Genomic DNA, 20712 nt, shown 5'->3' on the forward strand with positions numbered 1-20712 from the left:
GCAGGACCTAGTGTTTACAGTGCACTAAGTCTTCTGGTATAGGCTAGAGCAATTTTGTTACTTTCATTGATCTGTCTCTGTCTTCTCCTTGGCTTTGACAATATGAAAGTGACAGAGGTATGAGCAATGCTAGTAATGCCATTCCTTATGCAGCCAGTCCCTGCTATGAATGGTGTGAAAATGTTGCTCACAGGGTTGGTTGGTGCATGCATTTCAGTGGGCTTGGCAGACTGATATGTAATAGCATCTTCTGGCTCGGTGAGGAAAGCAAAGGGAAACTACATCACTCCTCATTTCCCTAGTACGCCTCTTCAGTGATGCCTAAGCCATCTATGACAGCTGATGGCGGAGCTGTTGAGGATCCAGCCAGCCTTAGGGCTGATGACTGTACATACATACAGATGCTATGAAATGAGAATGGAGAGTGTTGCTGGAATGAAAAAAGACAGGGAAAACCGGAGTACCCGGAGAAAAGCCTGTCCCGCCTCCGCTTTGTCCAGCACAAATCTCACATGGTGTGACCGGGATTTGAACCAAGGTTTCCAGCGGTGAGAGGCCGACGCGCTGCATCTGAGCAACGGAGGCTCCCCGAGGAGAATAATAGCGAGACAAATGGTCGTCTAGAAATCGCGGTTTAGAAACTAAGGAATAGCAATGTTTACTACGTTATCACAGTTTCGTAACACCTGATATTTACCGAGAATGTTGCATCTGGGCATTAGTCTGTTCGCCCTCGTTGTTACCAGCTCGCTTGTTCGTAACCTTTGTGACGAAATGGGGAAGAACATTACCCCCACCCCCCATCCACCTCTCCCAGCCCCCTCCATAGAAATAGATTGTACACAATATATATACGGAGTAACGTTCCAGAAATAACGGCACATCGCAGTGAACAAGGAGCGAACGATAAGCTAACATAAACATAAAGGTAAGGAATAACTTACTTTAGATTTGACTGTCGTTAAGGACCGTATTGCAGCCACCTGCTCTTAATGCACTGTTATGCTGAAATCCGCTAAACCACAAATGTTGGACATTTAAATAAATCCCAGTGTTCTACTTTGAAGGGGGTGTTTAATACCATTTTCAAAGCGATACCAAGGTCCACGGGGCTAAATACCTCAGACAGTCGAGCGCTGACATCCAGAGCTGAAGTCGGTGGGTTCGAGCGCGGCTCAGTCCGCTGGTGTTTGAAGGTGATAAAATACACCAGCCTCGAATACTGCTGGGTAGACTTAAAAAATCTCCTAAGCAACAAAACTCCAGCACCTCGGCGTCTCCAAGAATCGTTAAATAAGTTAGTGGGTAGTAAAACAGTATTATTATTATTATTATTATTATTATTATTATTATTATTATTATTATTATTATTATTATTATTATTGGTAGTGTGTTTGCCTCCGGATCCCAACATAGCGGGTTCAAACCCGACAGAGGTAGTCGGAATTTTGAAGGGCGGAAAAGAGTCAGTTCGACACTCTATCTCGTAAGATGTTGGCATGTAAAAGATCTCTGGTAACATATCTGGTATTTACCCGACAAAATTAATTAAAACACAGCCATAGACGCCCACGAGAGATTCTATTTACTCTGCTATCTAGTAGGCCTAGACAGCCAGATGGCGTCAGTTTGAAGCAAATATCTGCACACGGTAGCTGAGGCCATACGATTATTATTATTATTATTATTATTATTATTATTATTATTATTATTATTATTATTATTATTATTATTATTATTACGGTGTTTTCTGTGGCTCAAAGAGTAAACAAATTGTGTGGGATGAATGGCTGAAGAAAACATAAATTAGAGTTTAAATATCTATAGCCAGCAAAACCTAAGAATTATTTTCTTTCTGTGATTAATTTATAACAAAAGCAACAACAATTTTAAATTGACGGTATAACCAAGAAGATCTGAGAAGCTCGAAGTATATAACAAAGTAGATCCAAAACTCTTTAAACCTTACAATTTCGTAGGTTGTAAACTCAGGAAATTCACATTCCGGAAATTCACATTCCAGAAATTCACATTCCATTCTATTAGCTCCTAAATTATAATGTTGGGAGTAGACCTTCTCAAAAACCTTCTGACCTCAAGGTCTAGCAAATTTTACAAGGTCAGGAAAATAGGCTATCATTTACAACGTAGGGAAGTAACACTTCACCGGAAGAAGCCATAGCTTCCAGAACGCATTCATAGGTGGGTCTCGAACCCAGGAATTCAATTTACATTACGTTACACACGCCCTGTTTTAGCCAGGAGATTACTTTAATGTTAAATGACAACCACGTGTCGAAAGCAACAAAACTTTGCTCTCCTTTACAACGTAGGGAAGTTACACTTCATCAGAAGAAGCCATAGTTTCCAGAACGCATTCATAGGTGGGTCTCGAACCCAGGAGTTCAATTTAAATTACGTTACACAGCCCTGTTTTAGCCAGGAGATTACTTTAATGTTAAATGACTACCAAAAGTCGAAAGCAACAACACTTTGCTTAATAATTTAATTAATCTGAACTAATAGGGTCCCACACACGAAAAGGAACCGCTATATCCATAATAAACAAAGGCAGAAGGCCCACACTACACGGCCAACGAAAAACAGAGAGAAAAACGAAAGGTTATACTCGAAAGGCCGAGAAGAAAATGAGAATGAATGCGCAAATACCAAGCACTCCAAAATTTAAATTACAATAATAAACATCTAAGTGAGCGTGGGGCCCGATGACACAGAGGCTAAGCAATGCTACGAGTGTCTAAGTGAATAGAAAAGAAGAAGTAAGGCCGAAAAGAGAATAATACATTGACAAGGTTAGAAAAAGTCACCCAAAATGAAATTAGAAGAAGAGAACGAGGGAACCACTCGTGCGTCCTGACATTTTAACAAGTTCTCTTTAGGGGAATAACTTTAAAGTCCGAAGACTTGCAATAGAAACCTACATTTAATTTACGGCTGAAAAGAGAAAAACATACACTGAAATTTAAGAAAGCTGGACGATCTAACGATTGCATGCTAAATGGGTACGCTGAAATCTTCCCTATCTTTACACGCAGAGAGTTCACATAGTTAAGATTCTGCCATACCTTCCGTTTATTGACGCCTTCTTATACCAACCTGCCAACACTTGCCATTCACATCTCCGCAAGGTAGAGCTCCCAGAACGTAGCACACTCCACAATCCACGGTAGTTGGACCCTGGGCTTACAAGGACAAGGAAGGTTTTCATTTCCCTCCCCGAACGCCTTCCTTCTGACCAAGAGAATCGGCGGGTTTGGAGGTATGATGGAGTAAGGGGATGGGTTAGGGTGGTTTGGCATGGTGAAGGAGATGGGAGGGTTTTTTTTTTTTTTTGACTCTGGATGTGTACTTTATTGCTGTTTTCAGATTTTTACAATAGTTCCCTTTTTACAATGGTTTTGTTAACAATTTACAATTTTTCTGTTGGTTGACAATTGAATTGTAGTTTCTTACATTCTGTTTGATATTTATAGTTTGTTTCTTCTGTCTAGGATGAGCGATATAATTACAGTTGATGTTAACATAGGACTGAAGTTTTGTTACATTTAATACTTACAAATTATGACCTCATCTTCTTGTTTATATTTTACAATTGATATATTTCCTGGGGTAATCTACAGTACAATAAATTTACATACGCTGTGAATTTTACTATAGTATAGACAGATGAAGTGTTTTGGTGCAGTAGTTTCATACAAGTAATTGCCTTGTCTTTCTGGTTGATTTTGAGGTAATTAAAAATTGTGATATTTCTTAAGGGTATGTTGTGATTATTTACAATGGTATATACAGTTTACTGACTTGTCTTCCTTCCTGAAGTTATATAATTTACTACTGACATATGTATTTATGATATACGTGCTATAAACAGTTATAGATTGGATGTACAGGCGATGATATATAATTAGGTGAGAAGTTCGGCTGGTGTGACTTTCTTTTTGTACTAGCTGTAGTACCCGGCGTTGCCCGGATAGTTTCTGAATATTTACCTTTAAGTTTTGCATTACCAGTTAGTTATGTGTGAAGTGTTTTTTTATAGAATTCCTTTTTGATTTGCAGATTGATATGTTACGATCTATTATCTAGTTTTAGAAGTATTTAGATGTGTTTGATTTCAAGTTTTTGATTACTTAATTTTCGAAGCTCGAATCGACTGAGAATTATTTGATCCTATCAAAAATTAATAAGTGATAACTATATGTATTTAGCCGTCGCACGGTAGATACGATGTACAGGATTTCAACTGTCAATGAGACTGTCCCTCTCTCGCCTCCCGCCCCTAAGAGATAAATAATCTGGATTGTCACCATTCATCTCAGTGACCCCGAAAAATGTAGATTCGACACTGTTTTCGATTATTTTTATATCTCACTCCCCCCTCACCCTCAACCCAAAGGGGGCTGAACATGAACTTTAAAAAATTCGGAGTGTCACTATTCATTTCAGCGACCACGAAAACTATGGATTCGATACTATTCTAGATTACTTTATACCCCCCTCGCCCCCTGCCCATAAGGGTGCTAGGGGTGTCTTACCCCCACGCGGTTTGCCTCCTGATACTAATTGATAAGTGTAAAAATTTTGGTGAAGTTGCTCCAGTGGTTTAGGAGGAGATGTGTCATTTACACACCCACGCACACACATACATCCATTTTTATATATAGTAAGAAGAAGAAGAAGAAGAAGAAGAAGATACGATGTTATACATAGTTTTTCGATTATTTTTATCTCACCCTCTTTGCCCCCCACTTGGACCAGTAAATAATCCGGAGTATTACTATTCATCTCAGAGACCCTCAAATCTATGGATTCGAAACTGTTTTTAATTATCTCTATATCTCACACCCCATTCGCTCCCCAGCTAAATGGGGGCTGAACTTGGACTTTAAAAAATTCTGGAGTATTACTTTTCAACTCAGCGACCCCGAAAGCTATGAATTCGACACTATTCTCGATTATTTTTATAACTAATTCCCCTGACCCCCCTTCCTTAAGGGCGCTAGGTATGGCTTGCACCGACAGTGCTCTTCTCCCGATAGGAAGTAATACGTGTACCAAGTTTGGTTGAAATTGCTTCAGTGATTTAGGAGATGTGTCATTTACACACATACACACATCCATTTTTATATATAAGTTTAGTAAGATAAGCACCCCATTTCCATCCACGCCCAATGGAGTCCTATGAGTGCCTTACACAACAGTATATTTTTTCCAGATAGTAAGTCTTATGTGTACCAATTTAGGTTGGCTGCTATGCCCAAACGTACTGTATATGCATAATGTCGCTGCTCTAGAATCCTGGAGCTGACGTTGCCATGGTTACGGCAGTTCATTTCATTTATCCGATTCCTAGAACAGGGGTAGTGTGGTGCCAATATCTTCGTAACGGTTGGTTTTACGGCCTTAGAACTTGGTTTTCGGGCCCGCAGGGCTTACCGAGTTTTGTTCTTTGTGTCAAGAGGATCAAATTGAGCTTGGTCTCGTTCTTATCCGACAAATTCGATATTTTGCCTATATTAGCCTATTATTTGTATATCTCCCCCCGTGCCCCGCACCTCGAATTGTTTTGAAAATAAAATACAGCCCATGTTACTCATTGGCAATGTAGCTGTCTATAGGTGAAGAAATTTTTAAAATCGGTTCAGTAGTTTTTGAGTCTATTCGTTACAAACAAGCAAATTTTTCCTCTTTGTAATATTAGTATAGATTATACACGTTTTTAAAACATAAAAATTAATTGGATGCGGGAAGTTGTGGTAACATAGCATTTACAGTTTTTTTCTTGGATGGTACAATTATAGAGTGGAGGTCAGATTAAAGTTGGTGAAAATTTATGTTAGTATACAGTACACTGTCAGTCTTCTTCTGGGCCATTCGATTAAAATGTACAAATGCCGTAAAAGAACTATTTACGATATGATACAAACCAGCTAGTTATAGTTACATAGGCCTAGATATGGAATACTGTATACAGTAAATAGTAGGGGTATCTTTGTCGGTTAGAGGGCACTACCGAACTCAAGTGGGGAGGACGTCAAGGACGGCTCACCGAGCTGCTGTGAATTGCCACTGCGATGTAATGATAGGGGCGGGGGAGTCGGGGGGCTGATAGTTATCGTCACAGTTCTCTGGGAGTGAGAGGAGGGACCGGTAGAAGTGAAAGGTGGTTTGGATAAAGTGAGGTGAGTGGGGAGGGCGTCCCCACAAGAATTGGTTTGAGGAGGGATGGTCTCGGTCCAGGGCGCGGTGGAAGGTACGTTGGAATTGGGATAGGACGTAGAAGTCGAGTTTGGGGAAGGGGTAGATGTCGAGTAGGTCGGCGGTGGGGTAGCGGAACGAGAGCCTCAGTGCGTGACTGGCTGTGGGGCTTCCTATGGAGACGAGAGGGCGATATAGGTTGGGGTTGGAGTCAGCTGCCCAGGTGGTGATGCCATAGGTTATAAGTGGTCGGACGAAGGACTTGTATTTCAAGATGAGGAGGGAGGATTTGAGACCCCACCGGGTCCCGGCTAGGCGGCGCACTAGTCGGGCATGGTTGGTGGTCTTGGTTTTGAGATGGAGAAAGTGGGGCCGGAAGGTTAGCTGTAGGTCAAAAAGGATACCGAAGTATTTCAGGGTAGTTTGGGTGCGGATGAGGGCTCCTCGGATCTGGGGATTGAGGTGGTCGGGGTTGCAGGTGGTACTGAACTTCCTGCGTTTGTGGCGAAAGAGGGTTTGGGTTTTGTCAGGGTTGAGTTTGAGGTGTCACCGGTCGCACCAGGAAGGAATCGAGATATGGGTAGGCGGTTCAGTTGATGGTCTGTACTGAGGATAGGGGGCGAGGATGGCTATTTCATCAGCAAATTGTAGGAGTTGGATGGGTGGTGGGGGTTGTGGGATAACTGCAATAAAGAAGATGAAGAGGAGAGAGGAACCTTGTGGAAATCCTTTTGTGAGGAAAAAGGAGTTGGAGAGTTGATTATTTATGGATATATGGGTTGTTCGGTTCGAGAGGTAAGAGGAAATGAGTCGATTGTAGCAAATAGGGAGGGTGAAGGATCTGTGTTTGAATAGGAGTGCCCCTAAGTTTGTGAGGCATACCTTTCGGGGTGGCAAATTGTTCGACACAATGATGTCATTTCCCCACTGATTGGAGGATCAGAGCTTGAGACGGCAGATTATGATTGACGAAAAAGGTACACAATAGTGATATCAACATCCAGAAACTTAGATAAACAACTGAGAGCTAGTAGGTGCCCAACCTTGAAACACAAGTTTTCTGTGATCAGTCATATTCTTTCACCACAAGGTATCATTAAAAACTTGATGCCAGAGACATCTGGTCCCAAGAGATTAAACTACTAGGATCGCTGATAGTCCATGGAATATAACACAGATTACAGCATTGTAGAGTTTTGGAGACGATTTAAAACGCCGGAGAGGCTTTCCGGTAGAGTTGGTGTGGTAGTTGTCCAGTTTCTTGGTTCAAGGACCAGCGTGCTGGCCTTGGGTTTACAGAGTCCTGGGTTCGATTCCCGGTTGAGCCAGGGCATTAAACCTGGTTTAATTAATTCCTCCAGCTCGGAGGCCGATTGTCTTTGATCGTCTTAACACACATCTTCTTTTACATTCAACACATACAACCACCATAGAAACTCATAAGAGTGGAATACATTCCTCCAAATAGGGTTGGTGTCGGGAAGGGTCATGTCCAAAGACTGCACCTGCGACCCCACCAATAGTGGAGAAAGTAACGGGTTTGATCCCAGCTCAGTCCGCTGGTTCGAATCCTTCACCCCTACCCCCACCCCCACCCTGTCGGAAGCTATGAACATGAATATCTGTTGTTTCCACATTTTCACACCTTAATTCAGGCAACCGTATCTTTTCACACTCCTAGCCCTGTCCAATCCCTTCGTCACCACTAAGCCTGTCTGAGTCGATGCTACGCAGGACCAAAAGCAAAAATTTTAAAAGTAAAAAGAACTCATAAAAGTCACTTACTGAAAATACCGGCACCTCGGCGTCTCAGGAAAGAGTAAATTCAGTCGTTAAGATGTACAGCAAAACAAAAATTTTAACTATTTTTATGTACACACCGGACGTGAAATAGGTTTTCTTTTATTATTGACGATGTGTGGCCTCCGAAGAGGCCTGGTGCAGTTCTTTCGATTTGACGCCGTGTAGGCGACCTGCGCGTCTGTGAGGATGCGACCCTATCTAGAATGGATTATAATGATGTAGACTGCACACACACACACACACACACACACACACACACACACACACACACACACACACACACACACACACACACACACTCACACACACACACACACACACACACACACACACACACACACACACACACACACACACACACACACACTCGGCCCACGAGCCTTCGTAATTAACCAGTGATCCGGCTGGAAATCAACCCGAGACCCACTGGGCCAAAGGTCAGCATGCTGACCATTTAGTCAAGGAGCTGGATTATTATGATAATGAAACTACACAAACGAGTCAATGAAAAAACAAATCTGTTTTTAACTGTTTAGAGGAACTTTTAATTATTAAACGTATCGGTTACCAAGGGATTAAGCTCGGGCGTTATTCTTTTATAATAATAATAATAATAATAATAATAATAATAATAATAATAATAATAATAATAATAATAATACTTCGCCTCTGTGGTATAGTGGTTACTGTGATTAGCTGCCACCTCCGAAGGCCCGGGTTTGATTCCCGGCTCTGCCACGAAATTTGAAAAGTGGTACGAGGACTGGAACGGGGTCCACTCAGCCTCGGAAGGTTGACTGAGTAGAGGGGGTGGTTCGATTCCCACCTTAGCCATCCTCGAATTGGTTTTCCGTGGTAATTATGATTTATTCGCTGTTGTTACTCCAATCGTCCTTATTTCTGTAAAATTACCTTCTCAACGATGAAAAAGCCTGTAAAATGCAATAACCAAAGTGTACAATACAAAATACTGAGTAATGCAATAACGCTCTACTACTACTACTGCTAATGTTAGTGCTACTGCTGCTGCTACTACAAATACGTACTTGTAGTGATACTACTACTACTACCACCACTACTATCAGAGTGTGTCGTCGGTAGATGCAGAGTGGGTTTCGGCCCTTGAGTTTCGTCCCTTAAGAGGCCACGGCTTGCTCGTTGTCCAGCAGCTCTGTACTCTGACCGGCCAACCGAGCAGAGGAAAGTTGGCTACGGCTCTACCGTGGCTCTACGCCTCTGCATTCGGGAGACGGGCCTGAGGCACAGTGCCGGACTTCACACCCGGTCCCACCCGTCGGCTGTCCTGAGAATGGTTTTCCGTTGTTTTCCGTTTTTCTACACTAAGGCGAATGCCGGGACAGTTCGTAGTGTAGGCCACGGCCGCCCACCCCCTCACCTTCTCCGCACATCTCCTTCACCGTATCAAATCTCCCGACCTGAGAGACGGCATCACCGTCTAAGAGGCCCGCCTCCCCCTTCAGGGGAGGAATGAAAACATTTAGTAGTAGTAGTAGTAGTAGTCACAGTGTGTTCAGTCATTTCTGCCTGTACAGTACAGTACGTAAAAACTGCAGAACTGTTCCCTTACCGGTAACAACTCGGTGTCGTTGGCTTCCGGCACAAGTAACTCCTGTAGGACAAAATATTGACATCCAAGCGTCTGTCAAGAACTAGCCTTTATGACTGACGTAAAACAATTATTATTATTATTATTATTATTATTATTATTATTATTATTATTATTATTATTATTATTATTGTTGTTGTTGTTGTTGTTGTTACGGAGTTATCCGTGGAAGTCAGAGGTGAAAGAAGGTGCGGGCTGGAATGGGTCTAACTACAAGTTCGAAAGATGAATTAAAATTTCAACAGAGGTTATATTTTCAAAAACTTAACAATGGCGACGTAAAATTTTTGAGCGTACAACAAATAACAACAAGTTAAATCAGGTACACGATCAAGAAGTCCAAAATTACAGAAAAATTTAACCAGTTTCCACTAGGGGAAATAACAAGGAAAATCAGATACACAGCAACTTTACAAATCCTGGGCTACGAGCCCCAAAGTCTGAGCTCTCAGCTCACAACCACAAGTTACCAAAGGGCAGAAAACCCCTTCATTACATGGAGCTCTTGCTCCTGCTTAGTAATGTCAAGCCTCCTAGAGGCACCTTCCACAATACCAGAAAGAGCTAACCTGCTCTCGATTTTTGCAAGCCTATCAAAGGCCACAAAAAACCTTACTACTAACTGCCCTCACGGCATACTTACAAGAAACAGGGGTATTTGTACCCAACCTACAGGGCCTTCGCATGAAGAAAGAAAAAAAAAACAGGTTAAGTTACTGGCCCAAAATACAGAAAGGACTGGAGGCGTGAACTTGCACTCCTAAATACACATTTTAAAACCTTAGTGGCGCTAGGCCGATACACAGGGGCTAATCCCAAGCTAGGGAGGTGACTCGTATGAGAAAACTTTAATACATTAAGGAAGGAAAGAAACGGTCGCGGAAACGTAGTCACCTCAATTTCAAATGAAGGGGAGCTCAAGAGGGTAAAGCACTCTCTATTCACGAATTAAAGTTCAAGAAAACTGAAGTATACCAGGAAAAGAGTTTACATGTTTAATAGTTTACATATTAAAGGTTTCGAACCTTCCCCGTGAGTAAAACTGCTGAGCTAGCAAGAAATAAAGATGTTAAAAGGCCATTACCTTGTTGGAGATCTGTTGCCCGAAGAAAGAGGCGCTTCCCGCCCCCTGCTACATATCCACACACTAAGCTAGATGTTACTGAAGTGGCCCGGAGACAAGAAAATCAGCAGTTTTTATACCCTCGTGGAAAATTCGAGACCTTTCAGGAATGAGTAGACACACCCACTCAATTTTTATAGGTAGACTAAGAATTACACATGGAAATTTGAAGAAGAAAGCTATGATTGGAGGAAAATTAATTACAGAAATTACTGATTGGCTAAATTCAAAACAGGCGGAAAGAAAGGATGAATGTTGCCAACCCACAAACCACAGAACAAAATTTAGTAAAGACAAAACTTATGAATACAAAATTTCTTCAAGAGAGTTCATTCCATTGCACCAGAGTGTATTGCCATAGTTTTTGGTAGAGACATCTGTTAGAGAATGTCCACACTTCTTGATCAATGAAAAACAAAAGCAAATCAAAAACACACTGTGACATCTTCTGATAACCAGTAGAGTTATTTCAGTTGTTAAAGTTCCGGGTTTCTCCAGTAGAGAAGTTTCAAGTGGCGCAAGATTTGAACTTGCGTCGTAGAGGTGTACCGCCCGGTACAATTATTATTATTATTATTATTATTATTATTATTATTATTATTATTATTATTATTATTATTATTATTCATTAAGGCCACTAAGGACCGTGAGATCTCAACTGTTTTTGTCTTCTTCCGGGCCCACCAGGTTTTCATCCTTTCGGAGTGTGCTTTCTTCCATGCATCAAAACAGACATGCTTCAATCGAGTTGGGACTTCCTCTTGATGAACCTGTCTAAGTTTCTGTTTGAGTGGTGCTGGAGTTGAATGTCTGTTTCTGAGATTCCATACTTTAAACCAGGGCCTCTCAAAAGCCCAAAATCTCACGCGTGCAAATTGAGGGGCAAGAGTTCCGTGGACTGTGCATTGGTTACACTCCGCTCGGCTCGGACCAACGCTTCGTCTCTGGGCTACTCGGCTAAGCTCGGCTCAACCCGGTTCAACTCGGTTCGGATTTGGAGCGCTACGGAGCAAGTGAGGAAGAGGGAGAGAGGGGGAGCGAGCGAGACAGACGTGGGGAAAGAGAGAGACAGCGCTATTGCTCCAAATCGAGAAGTGGGGGTTTGCATTCTGGGCAAGCAAGCGAAGTCGTCTTTTGCACCGTGCACAGTTCATGCACCAGGCGCATGCACCCTGAAAGGCCCTGCTTTAAACGACATTTATCGATCTCCACCAACCAAGGAGGAATCGTTCTGAAACTTCTGAAGTAAGATAACAAATGTTTAGGCCTACAGATTATTTCAGCTGGCAATCTGAAGAGGTGAGCGTAAAATGTTATCCTTATTTCCCGGATTACACTTGATATCATTTCAGTGTTTGTGAATATTCCTAAGTTGCTCCGAAGTCTGTAAACACCATCTTTGAGACTGGGATAAAGAGTTTTTCGGACAACCCTCCTTTCCTTAATTTCCAATTTTTCAAGCAGGCTATGCATTCGAAGTGTTAAACATTCTGTTGCATAAAATGCTTCAGGTCTAATTACAATTTGGTTATGTCGAATTTTTTTCATTTCGAGAGATGTACAGTACTTTTGTTATATATGTTTTGAGTGAGTTGGGAGGCTGTTCCAAACTTATTGGACACGCGTTGAGACGGTGAACTTCTCAGAATTATTGGATTCAACCCTTTCACCAAGGTACTTGAATCTTTCCACTTTCAAGATTATTTTCAGTGTAATACAGGTACAGAGCCAACTGGGGCAACACACAAAACAAAATGCAATTACTCTGTAATGAGCCACTGGAGACCACGGGGCCATTATACCAATATACTCAGAAGGTATCCCCGAACAAGGTCCGAAAGTTTGTCAGTGCAGTTCGGGGTCACTCCGTGTAAACGGAACATGTAATGTACAGGGTGTTCCCGTGATTTAATTAATTTATATCGTGTGGCTATTTCTAGCCGAGTGCAGCCCTTGTAAGGCACACCCTCCGATGAGGGTGGGCGTCATCTACCATATGTAAGTAACTGCGTATTATTGTGCCCTGAGAAGTGCCTTGAGTTATTATGTGTGGTGTGTGAGTTGCAGGGATGTTGGGGACAGCACAAATACCCAGCCCCCAAGCCATTGGAATTAACCAATGAAGATTAAAATCCCCGACTCTGCCGGGAATCGAATCCGGGACCCTCTGAACTGAAGGCCAGTACGCTGACCACTCAGTCAACGAGTCGGACGTTTCCGTGATGATAACGCATACTATAAGGGATGCTGGAGAACGGCACATGTATCAATTTGAGAGAGGGAACGCCGGCTCGGAAACGTCTCAGTCACCGGGTAAAAACCAACTTTGTGGTGAGATCCTTACGAACCCGGGACTTAAGAAAACATAATAATCTGTTTGTGGAAATGGAATACTTTTATTTACTTTCACTGCAACAACACGTTACGAAGACATTCACAACAGCTGTTCAAAATAACGCCCCCAAACTTTGATGAAGGCATGACAATGTCTCACGAAGTTCTGGTGTATCCAGTCAAACATCTCTGGCGTCGTTCTAGCAATGCCACTAACAGTGAGGGTTCTTACCAGCAGCTCTTTTTCAGTCCCTAAAAGTGTCTCACAGACTAGGCTCTTCCCATAACTTCACAGGAAGAAATCAAGAGGGATCAGATCAGGCGAACGAAATGGCCACGGAACAAGCTCTCCTCTTCCTGTCCACTTTTACGGAAATATTATAGTAAAAGGACCTAAAACCCTAACTTCATACATTCTCTGTATTTCAACAGATGAGGATCTACACACTGCTGTCCGTGCTGGTCGTTTCTGCGGCTTACGAATCAACCTATTATTCTCATCAAGATAGACTTGTGAACTGTCTTCGTCATAACTGCTCTGAGAAGTGCCCTGTGGTGAACCTATCATACTGCGCTAGTAAGATGGTAGTGGAGTGTGGGTGCTGTGCAGCATGCGTGGTTTACCTGGGTGAGTAAAACAGGGTGAGCAGATTGATGTAGAGAAAAGAGTGGGGAGAAAGTTTAAAAAAGTACATTGTTCAAAATAACAGGGCATATGATATCCATTAAAATATAGCTTTTATTATACTTAAAATAATTTTGTCAATATATATTTTACTACAAAATATTTGAGAGGTTTCACTGTAAAGTTTACTTTGTCCACTATCCTTTTACAAGAGATAAAAGGACCTGATTATAGCCTTGCTATACCCATGATACTAAAAGAAGCGTTGCGACACATAGGGCTGGAGGGAGGAGCAACTGTAGTGTCATTGCATGATGTTGCCACAACCTGGCATTCCTTTCGCCTTCCTCTTGCTTCTCGCTCATTTGTTCGTTCGTTCAGACCGCTGTGTTCTGTTGTATTTGACTCAGAGGTGAGAGGTTTGGCAACTTCAAGCACAAATTCAAAGAACACAAGCCGGCCAGTAAGCTTATCTCCATGGCAACCACATGGGACCACCTATGTTTCCATGGCAACCGTACCACCTACTCCCTTCTCCCCACCCAGGCAAGCAGTAAACAGACTTCCTTCTAAGAACTGTCAGAACGTATCGTTTAATATTACGACCATAGGTAAGTATTTACGAAGCAGCAAAAAAGCAATTGTTCTCTTTTATGCAACTCCCTGAGGAACTATGGAAAATAAAATTATTTCAGTATCATATTTTATGAAAATCGGGAAAGAAAACCTCTTTGGACATAATAAGATTGATTCACATAATGTCGTAATACGATTATTTACCCTTAGATTGAATTAGTTGAATTATAAAACTTTATTGTACTTGAAGGACAATAATGCTTTTACAATAATAAAAATATTAGAATCCTCTGCAGGGTGTTTGGGAGATAAGTATACATATTTTTCTGCTGATTACAGGTAGGGCCCTGAATATGCGTAACGCTTCCAGAAATTAAGAGTTCCCATTTATTTTCTTGTAAAGTAAACGTAGTTAGCCGGGAAATATGAGCATGCGTGACAGCTCTCTGAGGTAGCAATCATATACCTGCCGGACAAGTCCCGCCTGGTGTCAGTAGCGCAGCAGCAGTGGCTCGAAATGGCAGCTCGTATTCTTTCTCCCGCCGCCTGCGAGGTTAGGGCTGTGATAAAGTTTCTACTGAAATGTCGATGGTCCATTCAAAACAAGAGGCTTGGATTGGTCCGTGCAGGTGTTGATCTGATACATGGCAATGCTCGCCCACATACGGCTCGGCGCTTAGCAACTGTTCTGCAGGAGTTCGGCTGGAAGTTATTTGATCACCCAGCGTACTGTCCTGATCTTGCTCTCAGTAATTTTGATCTTTTCTTTCGTCCCAAGAAATTCCTGTCTTCCTGTCAACATTTTAACACAGAGGAAGAGCAGAAGACGAATATCACACGCTGATTCCATTACCAGCTGGCAAACTTCTACGACACAGGTACACAAAAGTTGATCGCACGATATGACAAGTGCCTCAATTCTGGTAGTGATTATGTCGAAAACTTGCTCCGACATTGCTGTATCGGGCGCCAGTAAAGGTTTTCATGTAACTATGTTGTCTTTTTTTTTTAAATAGGGAAACTTAATTTCTGGATGGCTCTCGTATATGACGTGAAAATAATGTCCTATTTAAAAAATAATAAATTAAGTTGACAGTTTGATGTTTCTAGTTCAGCAGAGAGTATTTTACAATGCATGGCTCAGGGCTTTGCTGACATACATTACAATATTTTCGAGTGTGAAATGTTCGGCTTTTTTAGCAAGCTTTAATTCCGTACCCTGAATGGGAGCCTCCTGGAGGTTAACGCCCGTGCTTAGGACAAGGAGATTTGTAGAGGTGATTATTTTGAGGTGCGGAGAAGGTTTGGTGGTAGTGACCGTGGCCTATGAAAAGATCAATCCCGGCATTTACCATAGTACAGGAGAATGGAAACCATTACCAGGACTGTCGACGGTGGGGACCAGCCCTCCACCATCTTCCGAATGAAAATCTGCAAGGCTAGTAAAGCTAGCTGCTGTTAAGCCGATGCTTACTCTACTCGGTGTTCGCTTCTTGTACGTAGAACGTTTACATTCGACTTACTGTAAAAGACATGAAGGCCCTTGGAGGAGTGGAAGGTAAAGGCTTCCACCATTGTTAACCACGGCACGTGATGGGGTAGAGTGGTTAGCTCTACGCCCGGCCGCCTTTGCCCCCAGGAATTAACATGTACTCATTTTTGGTGTAGGCTGAGTGAACCTCAGGGCCATATGTACCTCCGGAAGTGGAAATCACGTTTCTTAAATTTTACGACTTCCTGACGGGGATTCGAACCCACGTCCTTCCAGGCGAACCGAGCACGCCTTTACCGCCTCGGCCAGGCAGCCCCTTTCGACTTACTATGCATGCACAAATTTTGCGGTGTAATGCAGACTCCAACCTGCGCACTATGTATTACTAAGCGAGCGCGTTAGCCATTACGCTACGAGACGGGTGGATGCAATTCACTGTAGCTAGTTGTTTTACGTCGCACCGACACTGATAGGTCTTATGGCGACGATGGGACAGGAAAGGCCTAGGAATGGGAAGGAAGCGGCCATGGCCTTAATTAAGGTACGGTACAGACCCAGCATTTGCCTGGTGTGAAAATGGGAAACCATGGAAAACCATCTTCAGGGCTGCCGACAGTGGGGTTCGAACCCAGTATCTCCCGGATGCGAGCTCACAGCTGCGCGCTCCTAACCGCACGGCCAACTCTCCGGGTATTCACTGTAGCAATGTATAAAGAATTGCCTGTTAAGGCCGGTCTCCACTGATTAACATTTAACAACATGTTAAATGTTAAAAGTGTTAAACATGTTAAACATGACTTCCTATGTCTATACACAGGAAGTTCATTATATCAGTTTGCGGTAATTCATTTAGGTAGTGTCTAGTATTTTCAAACAAGGGCAATGGACTCAGATGAAGAGGATGAAGATGATTACCGGGCGAGTACCGGCTCTCCCCAAAAAATTAAAAAGTGGTACGAGGGCTGGAACGGTGTCCACACAGCCTCGGGATGTCAACTGAGTAGAGGGGGTTTCGATTCCCTCCTCAGCCATCCTGGAAGTGATTTTCCGTGGTTTCCCACTTCTCCTCCAGGCAGATGCCGGGATGGTACCTAACTTAAGGCACCGGCCGATTCCTTCCCTTTTCCTTGTCTATCCCTTCCAATCTTCCCATCCCCCCACAAGGCCCCTGTTCAGCCTTGCAGGTGAGGCCGCCTGGGCAAGGTACTGGTCTTTCTCCCCAGTTGTATCCCCCGACCCAGAGTCTGAAGGTCCAGGACACTGCCCTTGAGGCGGTAGAGGTGGGATCCCTCGCTGAGTCCGAGGGAAAAACCGACCCTGGAGGATAAGCAGATTAAGAACGAACGAACGAACGAACGAACACAAGTAAAAATGACTGAGAATGTAATCTTTACAAGTAATTTGATTACTTTTACTCAATTACTTCCCAGTTCTGGATCCTCTCTCGCTAAATTATCTAAATTTAAAAGAAAAGGCCATATTCTACGAGCTGCGAACATGCACCCCGAGCTTCGGAATGTTATTTACACTTATTTCACATATACCCTGTATGGTTTACTACATGGAATGGGTTCGCGTTAATTTTATAGTCCCTTTTTATGACATGTAATTCCTATTTCTTACGTATAGCATATTCCTGTTCAGAGTGAATGCTTTTTATACCACCCAGTGGTAAACTTTCCATTGCTCTCCTTTTACAATGTTTTCTAGTAACATCAAATATGTCAGCCCCCGCGGTGTAGGGGGCAACGCGTTCGTCTGTCACCCGGTGGCCCCGAGTTCGGTTCCAGTTCGTGTCAGGGTTTTTTAATTGTTCATAATTAATATCCCTGGCCTGGTGACTGTGTGCTTGTGTCGTCCTTAATGTTCCTCTCCCCACATTCAACACTCTCACTTCCGCACTTTCCCAAATACACGCAGGTTCATAACATATGGTGCAAAGTAGGGGTAAAAGATCTTCTTAGGTCGACGCCCCGAATAAATGGCTTTTTTTTAATCCGTCCGCCTCTGTGGTGTAGTGGTTAGTGTGATTAGCTGCCACCCCCGGAGGCCCGGGTTCGAATCCCGGCTCTGCCACGAAAATTGAAAAGTGGTACGAGTGCTGGAACGGGGTCCACTCAGCCTGACTAGAGGGGATTTCGATTACCACCTCAGCCATCCTAGAAGTGGTTTTCCGTGGTTTCTCACTTCTCCTCCAGGCAAATGCCGCGATAGTACCTAACTTAAGACCACGGACGCTTCCTTCCCTCTTCCTTGTCTATCCCTTCCCATCCTCCCATCCCCCGCAAGCCCCCTGTTCTGCATAGCAGGTGAGGCTGCCTGGGCGAAATACTGGTCATCCTCCTCAGTTGTATCCTCCGGCCCAATGTCTGAAGCTCCAGGACACTGCCCTTGAGGCGGTAGAGGTGGGATCCCTCGCTGAGTCCGAGGGAAAAACCGACCCTGGAGGGTAAACAGATTAAGAAGAAGAATTAGAAAGGAAACAATCCAATATTGTGGTTAAGGACTGGATAGTGTTTGGCGGTTTTAATTATGTCAACGACATGTCTCTTTCCTGGCGTAGTCAGACTGAGTGGCTCAGACTGTTGAGGCGTTGGCCTTCGATCCTGGCTCAGTCCAATGGTATTTGAAGGTGCTCAAATACGTCAGCCTCGTGTCGGTAGTTTTACTGGCACGTAAAAGAACTCCAGCGGGGCTAAATTCTGGCACTTCGGCGTCGCCGAAAACCGTAAAAGAGTAGTTAGTTGGACGTAAAGCAAATAACATTGATTAACTTTCCTGACGTCGAAGTTAAATGGGTTCCTCGTTAGTAGCAAGACTCGCACTTTTCTACGGTGGTGTTGTGTACAGAGTTAGTCAGCTATATTCACTTAAATATCATTTGCCATTAGCTTTTTTCGTTTTTAGTAAAGTTAGCACTGGGCTCACAGTCGAATTTGCACTACTCACAACTGGGAGTCAATATCTTCCGAGATAATGGTACTGTGATTTTTAATACCGGGTGAGCAAAATAAAACTGGGCAGGAAAATACACTGACTTAGCAAATGTCATCGGATAGTCACCTAATAGCGTGTGGGGCCTCCTCTGGCCCTGCGAACCGCAGTGAGACGCCGTGGAAGTGAGTCGACAAGTCCCTGGTAGTCCTCTGTACGTAGCTGACACCAAATCGTTTGCATAGCGGCCGCCAATGCTGGTCTGTTCGTAGGTGCAGGATCCATGGCACAGAGCCTGCGTTCCAGGACATCCCAGATATGCTTGATAGAGTTCATATCGGGGCTCCTGGGTGGTCATGGCAGTTGTTGGACCTCTTCTGCATGTTCCTGGAACCATTCCTGGGCGACGCGGGAGCGATGTGGCGGCGCGTTATCATCTTGAAACACCGCAGAACCGTCTAGACGCTGGAAGGCCAAAAATGGGTGGAGATGGTCTCCGAGCAGCTCAACATACCGCGTACCATTCAAAGTCTCTTCCAGAACAACTAGGGGGGCCATTCCATACCAGGAAAATGCACCCCAGACCATAACAGAGACACCAATGACTTGGACCACACCTTCGAGGCAGGCGGGATCCATTGCTTCATGTGGTCTGCGCCATACACGGTGCCTCCCATCGGCATGGTGCAGTTGAAATCGTGATTCGTCCGACCATATCACGTTACGCCATTGTTCCAGAGTCCATCCCTGGTGAATGGCGAAAAAATGCGCGTCGTTGTGCCCGATGACGTTGGGTTAACAGTGGCACCCGTGTGCGACGCCGGCTCCCATACCCCATAGAACCCATGTTCCTACGGATTGTCCACTGGGAGACGTGTCTAGCACGGCCTGTGTTGAATTGTGCCGTGATTTTTTGCATTGTTGCCCGTCTGTCACTATTGACAATCCGTCTCAGATGTCGCCGGTCACAGTCATGGAGGGTAGCTGGACGGCCGGTCGTTCGTCTGTTGTGGACGGTGACACCCGCATTCAACCATTCACTATACACCCTGGACACGGTTGATCGTGTGAAGCCGAATTCCCGCACCACTTCCGAAATCGCACTTCCCATCCGTCGGGCACCGACCACCATACCCCGTTCGAACGGTGTCAGCTCACGACGACGTTCCATGTTACACTTGTCACATGCACAGGCGCTGGCACAGGGGGCGTGTGGTGCGCAGACAACACACCTGCGCATCAGTGCTCCGCTATCCCATGACATTTGCTCAGTCAACGTATTTATAAGACACGCGGAATTGACCCTTGTTAATAAATAGGAGAACTGCTCATCACAGGAAATGCTGGAAACCGTGATTTCCATGCACCAATCGGTTACTATGACATGTCTACGAGTGCGCATCTCCCGAGTATGTTGCTGTGGCATTACGTGTGAGTGAGAGAGAGGAGCAGACGTGTTTAGTGACCAGCTGAATGCAACACAAAATGGTGCTCACGATAAAACAGGGCGTGTTCATTGTCGAGTGTTGTGTGAAATATGATTCGTGTAAAACTTGTTCGGGACTGTTTGCGCAAAATGGAAGTGTTTTGACAAAATATTCAGCAAAATCTGCAATGCACACCTTACTGGTAAAATGACGTGAAATGGTCTCTGTAGCAAATAAAAATCGTAACTGTAAGAAAAGAGTTCGAACACCGGAAAATATTGCCCGAGTGAAGGAAAGCCTGGAGCAAAGTCCGACGAAATCTCAACGCCGTTAATCTGTGCAAGAGGGAATTAGGAGATCGTCGAGTCCAAACATGATCGAAAAGGACCTGAATCTGTATCCTTACAAACTTACTGTTGATTGTGCCTTAATGCAACCAGACGAACCTTCGCGTGCTGAGTTCTGCCGGTGGTTCCTGAGTGAAGTGGGGTCAGGACTTTTAGTTCCTCAGTTTTTCTTTTCTTCAGATGAGGTAATTTCCAGCATCTTCTG

General features: G+C 43.8%; 1 long non-coding RNA gene across 1 annotated transcript in view; it reads left to right on the forward strand.

Moving 5' to 3' along the window:
• Positions 1–867: 867 nt before the first annotated feature.
• The window catches only part of LOC136874106 (uncharacterized), a 28299-nt gene continuing 8454 nt past the window's right edge, over positions 868–20712 (forward strand). The window contains exons 1-2 of the long non-coding RNA XR_010860236.2: positions 868–928; positions 13539–13734. This is a non-coding gene — a long non-coding RNA (uncharacterized lncRNA). The remainder of the gene's footprint in view (positions 929–13538; positions 13735–20712) is intronic.

Source organism: Anabrus simplex, chromosome 5 (assembly GCF_040414725.1).
Source record: "Anabrus simplex isolate iqAnaSimp1 chromosome 5, ASM4041472v1, whole genome shotgun sequence".
Classification (NCBI taxonomy): Eukaryota; Metazoa; Arthropoda; class Insecta; order Orthoptera; family Tettigoniidae; genus Anabrus; species Anabrus simplex.